This window comes from Erpetoichthys calabaricus, chromosome 13, assembly GCF_900747795.2.
Source record: "Erpetoichthys calabaricus chromosome 13, fErpCal1.3, whole genome shotgun sequence".
Taxonomy (NCBI): Eukaryota; Metazoa; Chordata; class Cladistia; order Polypteriformes; family Polypteridae; genus Erpetoichthys; species Erpetoichthys calabaricus.
In genome coordinates this window covers 99,157,681-99,172,146 of record NC_041406.2, presented here as the reverse complement: position 1 = coordinate 99,172,146, position 14,466 = coordinate 99,157,681, and the positions used below count along the sequence as shown (strand labels likewise).

Genomic DNA, 14,466 nt, shown 5'->3' with positions numbered 1-14,466 from the left:
AAGCGTTTAGAAGAGCTTTGCCATTTTCTATAGTTGTTATTCAAAGGTGCTCAGATAATTATTTTGATTGGGGTAAGTTTCAACATAAAAAGATCTTTCTTCAAAAGAGCAGACTGTCACTAGCCAAACTTGGTGTACCCTTTTTATATGGAAGGGCAACACCAACCCATCTCTCTAATCTCATCTCATTGATTACAATTTGCTTTTGTAAAAGTCATTAGCCTAGAAGTTCAAATATTATATTTTTCAGGCCTGGACTGTGAATGTTTTAATGATATGTTTGGTATTGATAAAAAGAAATATAATTATATGTGTGTTCACAGTTTATGCAGATTTATATGTCTATTTTTGTGACTTGGTATACACACCATACACATACACATATTGCTGACAAAAAACAAATTATCTGAGAAAAATAAAATTAGATTTAAGACTACTTGAAAGAAGCATGTAATTTTAGTAAACGTTCCTAACTTATAACTAAACTACAATACAATACTACAATACAACAAGAGTAATAATGATTAAAATACATTCATTTCAGAGTAATTACATTTAATATATGTATTCAAGGAACAATGAATGACATTAGTTAAAAAAAAAAAAAAAAAAATTCCCTCCTGTATGAATTTTCTAAGGCATTAGAACACTGAGTCATTTGTTAGATTTTTCCAGGAGTAACTACTCCAATTACTTTAATACTACTGACTACATCAACTTCTGTATGGACATTGTAGTTCCAGTACGAACTGTACGCTGCTATGCTAACAACAAGCCATGGATTACAAGTGACATCAAGGGCCTTTTGAACCAGAAGAAAAGGGCTTTTAAAGGCGGTGATCAGCATGAGCTCAAGCGCGTGCAGAAGGAACCCTGAGTCCAGCTCAGGGCGGCAAAGGAGCAGTACAGGAGAAAGCTGGAGCAGAAGTTGCAGAATAACAGCATGAAGGAAGTGTGGGATGGGATGAAGATCATCACTGGCTGCAGCTCGAAGTGGGGTGCCACCATCGAGAGATACGTGAAGAGAGCAAACCTGATGAACAACTTATTTAACAGGTTTGACCAGCCTAACCCACCCTCACCTCAGAGTACTGCACCCTCCACCCATCCTTCTGCTGATACCAGCATAGGAGAGAGTTTCCCTCCACTCACAATTACAGCAGCCCAGGTAAGCAGAGAGCTGAGGAGACTTTGTGCCAGCAAAGCACTGGGTCCAGATGGAGTATCGCCACGACTGCTGAAAGCCTGTGTGTTGGAGCTGGGGAGTCCTCTACAGCATATCTTCAACCTGAGCCTGGAACAGGGGAGAGTCCCGAAGCTTTGGAAAACATCTTGCATCACCCCAGTCCCAAAGGTACCACGTCCTAGTGAGCTGAATGACTTCAAGCCTGTCGCCCTGACATCACATGTGATGAAGACCATGGAGCAGCTGCTGCTTCACCACCTGAGGCCACAGGTCCACCACGCCCTCGACCCTCTGCAGTTTGCAGACCAGGAGAAGGTGGGAGCAGAGGATGCCATCATCTACATGCTACACCGGTCCCTCTCCCACTTGGACAGAGGCAGTGGTGCAATAAGAATTATGTTCCTGGACTTCTTTAGCGCCTTCAACACCATCCAACCTCTGCTCCTTAGGGACAAGCTGACAGAGATGGGAGTAGATTTATACCTGGTGGCATGGATCATGGACTATCTTACAGACAGACCTCAGTATGTGCGTCTCGGGAACTGCAGGTCTGACATTGAGGTCAGCAGAACAGGTGCGCCGCAGGGGACTGTGCTTTCTCTGGTCCTGTTCAGCCTATATACATCGGACTTCCAATACAACTCGGAGTCCTGTCATGTGGAAAAGTTAGCTGACGACACTGCTATCGTGGGCTGCATCAGGAGTGGGCAGGAGGAGGAGTATAGGGACCTAATCAAGGACTTTGTTAAATGGTGTGACTCAAACCACCTACAACTGAACACCAGCAAAACCAAGGAGTTGGTGGTGGATTTTAAGAGGACCAGGCCCCTCATGGACCCCGTGATCATCAGAGGTGACTGTGTGCAGAGGGTGCAGACCTATAAATACCTGGGAGTGCAGCTGGTTGATAAATTGGACTGGACTGCCAATACTGATGCTCTGTGCAAGAGAGGACAGAGCCAACTATACTTCCTTAGAAGGCTGGCGTTGTTCAACATCTGCAATAAGATGCTGCAGATGTTCTATCACACAGTTGTGGCGAGCGCCCTCTTCTACGCGGTGGTGTGCTGGGGAGGCAGCATAAAGAAGAGGGGCGCCTCACACCTGGACAAACTGGTGAGGAAGGCAGGCTCTATTGTAGGCACAGAGCTGGACAGTTTGACATCTGTGGCAGAGCAACGGGCGCTGAGCAGGCTCCTATCAATTATGTAGAATTCACTGCATCCACTGAACAGTATCATCTCCAGACAGAAGAGCAGCTTCAGCGACAGACTGCTGTCACTGTCCTGCTCCACTGACAGACTGAGGAGATTGTTCCTCCCCCACACTATGTGACTCTTCAGTTCCACCCGGGGGGGGGGGGGCGGGGGGGTAAACGTTAACATTATACAAAGTTATTGTCTGTTATACCTGCATTTTTATCACTCTTTAATTTAATATTGTTTTTTTTATCAGTATGCTGCTGCTGGAGTATGTGAATTTCCCCTTGGGATTAATAAAGTATCTATCTATCTATCTATCTATCTATCTATCAATACATTTTGTCACAGACGCCAAGGAGCCCTGCCCTACCGAGATGCCAATGTTGTGGAAGGACTAGGGGAGAGAAAGTGGTGAGGGTATTGTCTTCCTTGGATCGATAGATGGCAATCCCTGTGAGATCCTGCAGTGCCACAGATCCCAGCAGGGTTTCATGGGAGTTCGCTGCAGCCATGTTGGGTTCTGTGGATGCTGGCTGGGGGAGCTGTGGAGGTTGCAGAGCCCTACTACATTGGGCTTTCACCACACCTGGGAGTGATTCTAGATCCGGTTAACAAGCCAACTGGAGCACTCCCAGGAGCAGAATAAAAGGAGCCAGCTGCCACTAATCCAGCAGCCAGAGTCAGGAGGAGGAGGACGCTTGCCAGGAGGTGTGAAGGTGGAAGGAGATGGAGAGGAAGGCAATGCTCTTTATTTGTGCTTGCTGTGTGATGCTGTGGACTGTGTACTGTGCTACAGGAGTGGGGAGCAAGGGAAAAGCGCTTCCCAACTTAAATAAAACATGTGCTGTGCAAAACTTGTGCCTATGTCTGGTATGTTCAGAGCGGCTACAGAACCCTGGTAATCACAACTTTTAGGACACTGAAACCAGAATATACAGAAAGTCTAATGCAACTTCACATAATAGACACTGCTAAAATGAAGAAAGCAAAGACTAATGATGACTTGATTAGATTCATAGGAAGAAACATATAAGGAGCCTGATGTACAACTTCAATTACAGTATAAAAGACAATGTAATTATAGGTTTTGCCATTTAAAGCTGTGCAATGACAAAGAGGGAAATCAGCGTGAATAGCTTTTTTCATTTTTCCCAGGAGAATTTAATAACAGACCAAACAAATGTTATACTGCGTTGTCTTCTACAGACAGCAATTGGAAAATCAGTTTTTTTAGGGTAAGCAAGCACAATGTAAGGGAGTGTAAAGATGATCACATGGTAACATACAGCTGTTTGCTATTTTAGTTAGTCTTTAACCTGTTTAATCAAATCCTCTCTTGCTATTTATCATTTCACAGGCTATTTTGTGCTGTCTGCTTACTGTTTTCTACATTATTTACGAAAGTCATGTCAAACACAACAATAATCTCCATAGAACTTCAAGTCATTTTATTGACATGTTGAAGCATACATTGTACGTGAAAAACAAGGGCTTGTCACCTTGACTTAGGAGATGTAGTGCTCCTGCAAAGTTCAGAAGACCGAACAGTGAAAAAAAAAAAAAAAAATTATGCAACATAGTGTACATCAGTCCTTTATGATAAGTTCCATTTATGCACTACGCTGAAGTAAATTTAGGTAAGTTTAGGCCACCTTACAGACCACTGCAAGAATACCTTGTTAGCAGGTGCAGCTCTCCTACAAACCAGGATAGTGAATAATGAGAATATCTGACTTAATTCTTTCAAGACACATGTACTCCTGTGAGCCATCTGGCAAAGAATATACTTATCAGTTCAGCTTTGTGGGGCTGTACATCTCCTCTAATGTCAGTCTGTTGAGTGGTTTTGTTCCTAAAGTTTAATCCAGGGTAAGACTCATCACTTAGGCTCCACTCATGCCACCTGACATTTTTTGATATACTGCATTGTTCACTTTAATTATCTACATACATGACTGTATTATATATTTTTTATTTTTGTAAAGTTATTTCTTACAATGATAAATATGACAGGCAACACGATTGCACAATGCAACAAAGAGAACTTGGTTTGCATCTCAGGTGCTTCCTGTGTTGAGTTTGTATGTTCTCCCCATGTCTGTGTGGGTTTAATTTAGCTGCTGCATCCCACAGTCTACAAACATAAAGGTTAGTGGATTGGTGATGCCAAAACTGGCCCTAGTGTGTGTGTCCAACCTGCAATTGACTGGTGGCCTGTCCTGGTGTTTTTCCTGCCAGTTAGTGTGTGACCCAGCCCTGGATAAGCCAGATTGGACAAATAGATGGATTAATATGAGGTATACTATTCATCAATATCAAATTCAGTTAACTTTCAGGGTTGTGAGAGATGGAACCTGTTCCAACAGATTACAGAAACCACCCTTTGATGGGGTGTTGCTGCATATAGCCACTTATATGTATTGAATATACTTAATTTGCACATTTTGGTGGAGGTGGGAGAAAGAAGAAAAGAGAGCACCTGAAAAAAGGCAGGCAGAGAGTTACCTGGCTAAAATCTGAGCCCACTCTTAAACTGTTGTAAAGTCACGTAACTAAGCATCGCGTAACCACATCACCCAAGAGTCTCCAAGGAGCAGAATTAACTAACTAGTTGAATGATAAACTGAAAAATATTTTACACAACTTAACAGTCAAATGCCTTCAGTGTTCTTGACCTGAAGGGCAATTACTTGTAGTTAGTAGTAGGCATAGAAAAGACCTTAGCCTAGCTTACAAAAAATTTAAATCCCTTATTAAACAAAGACAGCAATGTAATTAGAACAATGCTGGTAAGTTTAAGCATGGTACTATAAATATGTTACAAACCATGTAGTTCAGTGGAAATATTTTAGCTCATAACATCTAAACCAAACCAAAGAGAAAAAAATGAGACACAGTAGTCTAGTAATCTGCCTTTATAAAGAAAAAAAAAGAGATTGTTACTCAAAAACATACACATGTAATTAATTTGACTTATTTTAGCATCTTTTATATATTAAATCTTAATGCTGTACTGAGTCATTCCAACAAATATTACATGACATTGCTCTGTTGTCAATTAAAGTCAGTCTAGAGATTATCAAAAAGGGCAAATAACTACTAAATCCATCAGATTCTCTGTAGATGTTACTTTGAGGTGCTCGTATTCATTTCTGATCATCATCCACTATAACATCTCTAGAAAAAAGGAATTGCACTTATGCTCTGTTTAGGATGTGTAGTGCTATTTTGCCGTTCTATTACCTGCACTTAAACAGAAAATCAACAGGCTTGAAAAAGTACGGATAACACAGTCATATAATAAACAAGTAAAAAACTGCAAATCTAAAACTGGTACAACACTACATGTATTAGGTACACAAATATTAAAAATTATGTCTCTTATTGTCAAAACCATGATGATCTTATGCTAAATGAAAAAAACAAGCATTTTTTATTTTAGAATTGTGAAAAGGGCAATCTCTGAATTTATTTAAAAGTGAATTAAAGTTTGTTTAACCTGAATCACTGTCCTGTTGTACTGACTTAAAGGCAGACTGCCAGTTCAGGGTTTTCTAAAGGTTAAGAACATGCAAGGAAAGAAACAAGCTGTATGCTGAGACCCGAAGGAGAAAAATCTCAAGATAAGGATGAATGTGGAGGGGATCTGGCTTCAATATAAAAGAGAACTTGAGACAGGAAAACAAATGAATACTGAACAAACTAAGATGCATAATAAAGATAACCAATTTATTAAGAACAACTCCTTGTTCCGTTAAAAAATTCCAAATAAAAAGCCAACGCTTCCTATTAAATAAAATTACATGACATTAGTATTATTTACGGTGAATATGAACAGCTGAAAACTAATTTAAAGCAAATGATGAATTGTAGGAAATAAAAATCTAACAGTGCCATGGCAGAGGAAGTGCAGTGAATAAATAATCCTTCTCACTAACTAAATCTGCGGAATTGATAACTATTTTGAAATACTACATACTAGCAATGTAATGAGTGCTAAATAGTTTAACATTTACATTATTTAAAGGGACTTTTAGGTCAAGTGTGGAGAGCACTGTGTGATATCAAAAAGTAAAGACAAATATTGTTTATTATAACAAGAAAATAAATTCAGAGAAATGTTATGAATGTAAGAAAAGTGTCCTTGTTTCTCTGGTCATTGATACCCCTAAGACAAGCAATCAATACAGTTTTTAGGGTAAAATTGTTTGTACTGCAACTCTTAAACCCTTCCATTTACTCAGATAAGTTTGTAGGACTAAAACAATTTTCTCCATATTGGGATACATTTTTTTTTTGAAATCTGAGGGTTTGATCATACTCGCCACAAAAATCTCATTAATGTAGTCTAATAACTGTGGACATGGAAGGGGAGAAAATACCCTGCATGCAATTAAGCAGAAAGTGAGTGTAATATATTTAGCAGATATACCAAGACTTGTCTAAAATTGAAATAGTTATGATAATCGTGGCAGTGTGTTTTGATACTGGGTCTTAAATTTTATTATTAACTCTAACCTATATATCAACAGTTAAAGTACTGGTAGGTTAAATGACCTGCATCAAATGTAGTAAAAATAGCTGTCTACCATGTATAATATAGAAGTGAACATTATATAAAATAAGTATACATGTAGCATAAGGTTTCATATTCATTGTAATTTTTGGTGTCTTCCTCCATGAAAACTTTGTGCTCAATTTAAAGTATACTATAATTTTAAGTACATGTGTGCATTACATAATTAAAGTTGAGCTCCAGGCAAGAACTAACCCTGGCTAGGATGCCATTTTATTGCAGCTGTTTTGAAATATTATATGGTTTTAATGTACCCTTCTATAAAAATAAAATTTAGGCTACCATGCTTATTTTTACTTCACATTTATCATATTTTCTTTTCTTTGCACTGTACAGATATCCTCATAATATGTGCATAAGATCCTTGGATATTAAAACTAAAATTAAATTATAACTGAATCATAAACAAAGTCAATGCAATGTATAAACAGACCATCTGGAGAGAAAAGCTATAGAAAGGAAACATACCACTCAAGACTGACATTTAAAACCAATTAATTAGCATATCCATCTGTCACACCCTGAAGGAGCCCTTTACATTTCTTACCAAAGAAAACAATAAAGTGTTCATTACATATCTGACAAAAAAAATCAAACATTATAAAAGTAAACTATGGAAACTGTTGTTTATCTAATACATTATCGCCACAGTGGTTTTTCTTTTCTACACCTCAAAGAGTTTGCCTTTTTAGTTTTTCAAATTGTGTTTTAAAAACTCAACAAAATCAGGCTTATGTCCTTCCCATGGCTAAGTAGTTGAAGCAGAATGCAAAAAGAATAAAAATGTGTTTTGTTTGTTTTATACAATTTCACTATAAGTAATAATAGTACCATGTATAAAATATAATCATCCATAACTCATGAACTCCATCACTATAAGGCTTAAGTGAACTAGAGAGTTTGACTGACATAGGTAAAACAGATTTTTTTAATGATGAAAACACTATTATGAATGCGACAGTAGCTATTTTTATGTGTTCAGTTCACAGGGAATGAACAGAGTTGACATGGGGTGCCTCTGCAGATGGATTTCACAGACTTTGAATTCCAATGTGCTTCAGAGCTGCATTCCATTTGAATAAGCACAAGCTTTCTATTGGTTGAAACTTCAGCTCCATGCTTTCCCATTTCACAAGACTGTGAGAACCACTTCTTATGTTACTCTCTTCTTAATATTTGTTTAATTGGGTTAATTAATTACAGCTTAACTAAAATAAAAAAACAAATGCTAGCTTCTAAGTAACAGAGATGGCAATGTTTCTTCTTTACTACATTTTGAAAAAAAACAGCCAATCAGCAGTTAAAATGTTTCTGTGTGCTTCATTTATAATATGTGTTTTACTGCTTCGTACATTTTTCAGGGGTTCTAGAGGTTTGTAACATTGGGTAAGCATGGGAAAAACTTGTGCTTTACTCTCTTTTTTACAATCTAGTGAGGTTAAGAAAAGGATAACAATCCTCCCACAGTTTACAGTGTTTGGGTATTAGCTGCACTCAACCAGAGAAACTTCAATTTGTTCTGCTAGCAGCAAAGAACACTTCAGATTAATTCATTGCTAAAAGCCACAGCCATGGTTAGTGTATTATTTTAGTTATTACTTTTTTTAAAATATTAACTAGATTATTAACCACCTTGTAATATGAAACTTTAAGGAGGCATCTTTTGATCTGCAGAGGAAAAACTTAAGCCTGAAAATCAGTAACATCGTAAAGAAAATGACACGAAGAAGGGCAAAACAAAGTAGAAAACAGTAAGTGTTACTCTACTTGTCTTACTGATAGCTTTTCAAGAGACAATGTAATTTTTTTTGGGAATAATAAATGCACAGAACATGTCTACTACAGTGCACATGAAATTTGTCTTAATTTTTACATAATGTTTCTCATTAAAAGTAAAGATTACACATAACACATGTGCATACCATATACAGTCGATAAATGAAATCTGATAAATTCAGAAACTGCTCAAAATGTATATTGTTGATAATTACTAGAAAAATATAAGCTTCAACAGCCACAGTTAATAGCAAAAAAACCTGTATAACTCTCTTTAATACTTGAAATTCTTACAAAGTGCAATATTTAAAGCAAATTGAAAAAAAAAAAAAAAAAACAGAAATATGATTATCTATTTAAATTACTACATGTATATATATTACTAGATATTAACATTAATACAAAACAATTGTAAATGTGGAGGAATGTAGTCAAGACTAGGAAAGTAATCAAGCATTTGTTTCAAGGGCAATATTTAAAGGAAGCAGTTAATTTAACATTGGAAGTAGGAGGCTATTCTCACTATATGAAATCCAATGAACTCTGATCTGGTGGCATCATTCAATTATACAAGGTTAACAAAATTAACCTGCTCAAGAAATCCAGTAGTCCTCTTTTCAGCTCAGACCAACCAGACAATCTGAGCTAAAATAAACCATGCATGATCCATGATGTAAAAATGATAAATTGTATGCTTCAATAAATTCATTAATATAACTAATAAGTAAACTAATTAGATAAACAAAGAAAACATTCTATAGAAATATACACAAAATTCACTACGCAAAGAATGTATCAGTCTGTACTGAACTACGGATTTGTTCTCAGTTGAAATAAAGTGCAAATGTTTTACTCTAAGTAATTTTTGATTATCGCATTCAAAACCTACTCAGGTGTAAACCAGATCACTCCTACTACATTGTTACACAATTCCAAATATGTCTCAGCAGCAGCCCACTCTCAATTTTCACTTTACACACCACTGTAACCATATTTTGTTTTTCAATAGTTTCTTTAGTATAACCAAAAAAATAATATTTTTGTAAACAACTATATCTTGTGGGTCAGAATAGCCTGTACTTCATCAGAGAAAGTGAAAAATACTAGCACACTATGTAGAAATATCTAACACTTAAAAACATGCCCTGATAAAAGACAATATAGGATGTTTGAGAACTTTGATAAACAATGAAAAAAATGTTCATCCCTGAAAAATGTTTTTTTATAGATAGCACTAACCAGATTTTGGAATGTTGTGAGAGTTACCTGAAGCAGCAATTGGATCATTTTAAGAATAATAAAAATCTGAAAAAAAACAACTATTTTATTTAATGCAAAAAATAACAGTTGTTTTTTATTTACTCTCACATCTTGTACGTGATGCTTTATTTACCATCATTAATACACTGACAAAAATTTAAAAATCAAGACAGTGCTGTAGATAGCGAAGATCTTTACTTCACTGCTACTGACTTTCTGTAACACAAGGAAATACTAAAATTTACAATAAATAAAAATATGGAAAGGTAGGCAAAAATAAATAGTCAATAAAATACAAATATTTATTGCTACCTGTCGTTGAACACAGTAAGGAAAAGAAAGAAAAGGAAAAATAGGAAGTTTACCAAAATAGTTTACTTCTTTACTACAAAAATGTATTGTCCATGTTTTTTCCAGTCGGCTTCTAAAACTTTAGTAATCACTCACAGGTTGATATGTACTTTAGATGAATGGAGCAATAAAGCGTTGGACATTGTGACAATTTGCAGTAACCCACAATACCTGGTTTAACTCATAGTGTCATTTTCAACTCCTCAGTGAACTTGTATAAAAGAACTTTGGTTTTATGCGCCTGACAAAAACAACAAAATGAACTGTACCTTTGTGGAAAATAACTTAGTCCCCTTGAGACTTAAATTACACTCAGTAGCCAGCAATGAAGATCAAAATGTTCCAGCTGTTCAAAAGCCAAATGTATGTGTGTATAGCTAGGAAGGCAAACTTTACTTTCCCATGCTTTCAAAAGCCACATGTATATGGCTGTTATAATGATATATTATTGGTTAGCTCAAGTAAGAAAAACTGCTTTATAATGCATGGTTAAACTTTTATGAAGACATTATAAAGTGAAGAACAAAGTGCTATTTTCTAGTAAAATGCAGCTACATTAAACACAACAGTTTATACACAGTATATTAATGAAGAAAGTAGAACAAAAACAGCATCATCACTAAAAATGTAATTTAGGAGAAAAGAATTTAATGCAAAGAAAATGACTAGCTATAAAATAACTGACATTACATTAATAATAACACTGGATCTCCATTTAACTTGTGTTATATCACTTATTATACTTCAACAAATACCAGCAGAAAAAAGAATAAATGTCACTTTAAAATGTAATCAATATTATGGTTGACCAGCAAATAAAAGTAATTTTAAGATTTTATGACAAATATATGTAGCTAATTTTTTTTATCAATTAAATTTGGTAAAAGACTTGGTACAATAATGAAACAGCCATGCACACTGCACTGATTTAGCACTGCCAAAACTGTGTTTGTGTCTATTAGTAACTAGTAAAATTATAATAAATTTCAACTTTAGAAGATAGATTTTCTTTCTATTAATAAAGAAAATCCACACACAAAATATCAAAATGCCAACTGGAACTTAACAATAAATATAAAGAGTGGGAGAACATTTAATACTGCAAATGAGACATGTTGTGGCAAAAATATAGCAAAGTAAATACAGTAAGTTAAACTTAGCTGTCATTTATGACCACCAGCTGTGTACTCATATGCATAATTGTTTTTAACAAAAATCTGTGCGTGGTGCGTCTGAATAAGCTACCCTCATTAAAGATATTTATATGCAACCTTAAGCACACAGACACACAATGTATATTTGCAAACATTTGTTTATATATACACACATATAAACAGTGTATTTTATCTCACTGTATTGCATATGTGTGTGTGTGTGTGTGTGTGTATATAATATATATTATATATATATCACACACACACACATTCATACACACACACATATAAATATAGTTTGTGTGTGTATGTGACAGTATATGTCAAAGCAAAATTACAAGTTTGTCACAAGATGCACCTGCTCTCATTATTTTAAAAACTATCCCCCCACCCACCACTGCACCTGTTTTAGACATCTCCTGCCCCAGCAGATTAAGAACAGCTCAGTGCATTTGGCATTTCACTTTTATTTTTTTCAAGACAAACTTAAATCAAGTTATAATTCTCTATAAGATATGGAATTCATAAGCATAACTTTATATTTCCATTTCTTAAAAACAAAATTAAAGTGGCAGGAAAAGTTTGATGATTTATGTTTCCCATAATTAATAAAATATTTCAATAATTAAAAAAAATTAAATCAGAAGCTGCAGAAATAATGAAACTGATGTGCATTTTACTCTGCTCAGTTCAACCAATTACTTACTCAGGTTTTAACCCATTTCAAACACAAAAATATTTTTGTTTTGTCTTTCAGAAAAACTTGAGCTTTGCACAGATTCATTTGCAAAAAAATGTACCAGTATATTAAAAAAAACAATATATCAAGACTCTTCTTCAAATATAAGAGAATATTCATAATGAACATGTTAAGCACAGTTGACTTCAGAAGAATTTCTTACATTTGTATTTCTCTGAAATTGGAATGATGTACTTTAGTTATTGGTTGAAAACTCTCAGTGTCTTTAATTTAAAAAGTAGTAAATAAAATAAGAGCCAGAATACAAAATCTATTATTTAGCAGTGAGCTAAAACACACTTGACAGACTCAAACAACACTTTGTCAAAGAGTTATTTTTATTTCTCTAACCAATTTAGGTATATAAATTGCATTTAATTAAATAGTGGATAGCCCTTTCTTTGAAATTTTAATATCAAAATTATATCTAAGTAATATCCGTCATTTTAATTAAAGAGTAAGAACAATGAGTATCTGGAATAAACTGTATTATACATAAGTGGCAAATCCCTATATCTACGTTTGTGTATGTATGATAATAGACAGTTTCTGCAAGATATTTTGATCCCATCTGTCCCATAAAAGGGTAATAATCTGAGAAAAACAGGTTTAAAAGTAATTAGGGGCTAAATATGTTCAGTATTAGAGTGCTGAACATTCTCAAAGGATTGATTCCTTGCTGCTTTCATAATCCTTTTCAATATGTTTAAATTAAGATTAAAGATCACTTTGTTCCTGTATTCCCACAACTAGTGAGTATGGTAAAGAGATCAAACTCTGCTTTTATATGTAACATCTTTAACATTTGCTCTGCTTTCTGTGTGTTTGATTAAATGTAACATTTTGAAATCCCAGAGTTCTGAGAAATGCATAAATCACTGTCTTGCAGCTGCTGTTTGACTGGAGAAACACATGCACTTTCTTCTTAAGATCTACCATCGCAAAACCCCAAAGGACATGGATAGAACACCTGCAAGTCTGCATCCAGTTCATTTTTCAGCAGCAAAGCACCAGTTCATACTTCCCTTGCCACTCTTCATGAACATACATTTTAAGTGACAGGAAAAAAAAAAAAAAAATGCTGATTTTGCACAAGAAAAAGTTGTAGTTCAATTAAAGCTAGTATCTGCTGAGAATCCTTAGAATCCATTAGGAGAATGTTTAAATCTTTAAATTTACAGTTAATTTTACTGGGCAAACATGTACAGTATCTGGCAACATTTCAAGGAATATAATGAGGCAGATTACAGTATAATGAAAAGAAGCAACCAAATGGAATGTCAAATTTCTCTCTTTTTATTCTCACAGCTGATGAGCCCAAGATGCTGCCCTGTCTAACATTCTCATGAGAGACTCACAAGTTCTGCAAATACAGACTGAATAAATGTGGCTAACACTTCAAGAAATTATGTTAGGCAATCTTGCCCACAACATAGTTCATTCTTGTGATTGAATTACCACACTGTCAAATTACTATTAACAACATATAAGAAAAAAAAACATTTATTTTTATACCACATTTTTCAAACAAACAATGTAGTTCAAAGCGCTTTCAAGAGGACAAAAAAGTAGTTATATGCAAAAAAATAAATAAATTAAAATTAGATATGAAAAACAATATATAAGATTCAATATATAAGACAAAAAACAGTAAGAACCCATGAATGCTTTAATTAACTGTTAATTAGTAATTAAGACACTACAAACACTTCAAAATCATAACCTAAACAAACAAGTTGCAAGCGATTTTGACTAAGTGCCATACAGTTTGATGAAACGTGAGGAACTGCTTTATTATATCAGGTTGTTCTATAAATAGTTAATAAAATGATAATCATCCATACTTTACAATATTTAACTGCATTTCTGAATTTGAGCTCAACAATATTAATGGACAGATATCGTTATGTTCCATTTATGCGATTATTAAAACAATTCTGTACCCTTATGTGTATGCATTATTTAATTATTAATTTGCAAAGTGATAATTGCATTTTACTTATGAAATGAGCCTACATACATGGAAAAGTAATATACAAAAATAAATAGAAACTGAATATTCAAACTCATACTGATTACCTGTTTTGTAAGTAGGAAGTAAATATGTCTGTTTCGTGATAACAAAGAATTATGTTGTTATATTTTTCAAAATGAGCTATATGACAGCAGTAAGACTTTATAATGTCTTCTTATTCATTTATATTACACATTTAATAATACTC

General features: G+C 34.7%; 1 protein-coding gene and 1 long non-coding RNA gene across 6 annotated transcripts in view; one reads left to right on the top strand and one right to left on the bottom strand.

The window, feature by feature from the left end:
- Positions 1-14,466, bottom strand: part of LOC114663785 (intermembrane lipid transfer protein VPS13B-like) — a 908,960-nt gene that overhangs the window by 493,282 nt on the left and 401,212 nt on the right. The window lies entirely within an intron of this gene.
- LOC127530081 (uncharacterized) lies at positions 8,439-13,799 on the top strand. Its single transcript, XR_007936614.1, has 3 exons — positions 8,439-8,538; positions 8,618-8,715; positions 13,134-13,799. It is a non-coding gene; the product is annotated as an uncharacterized LOC127530081 (long non-coding RNA).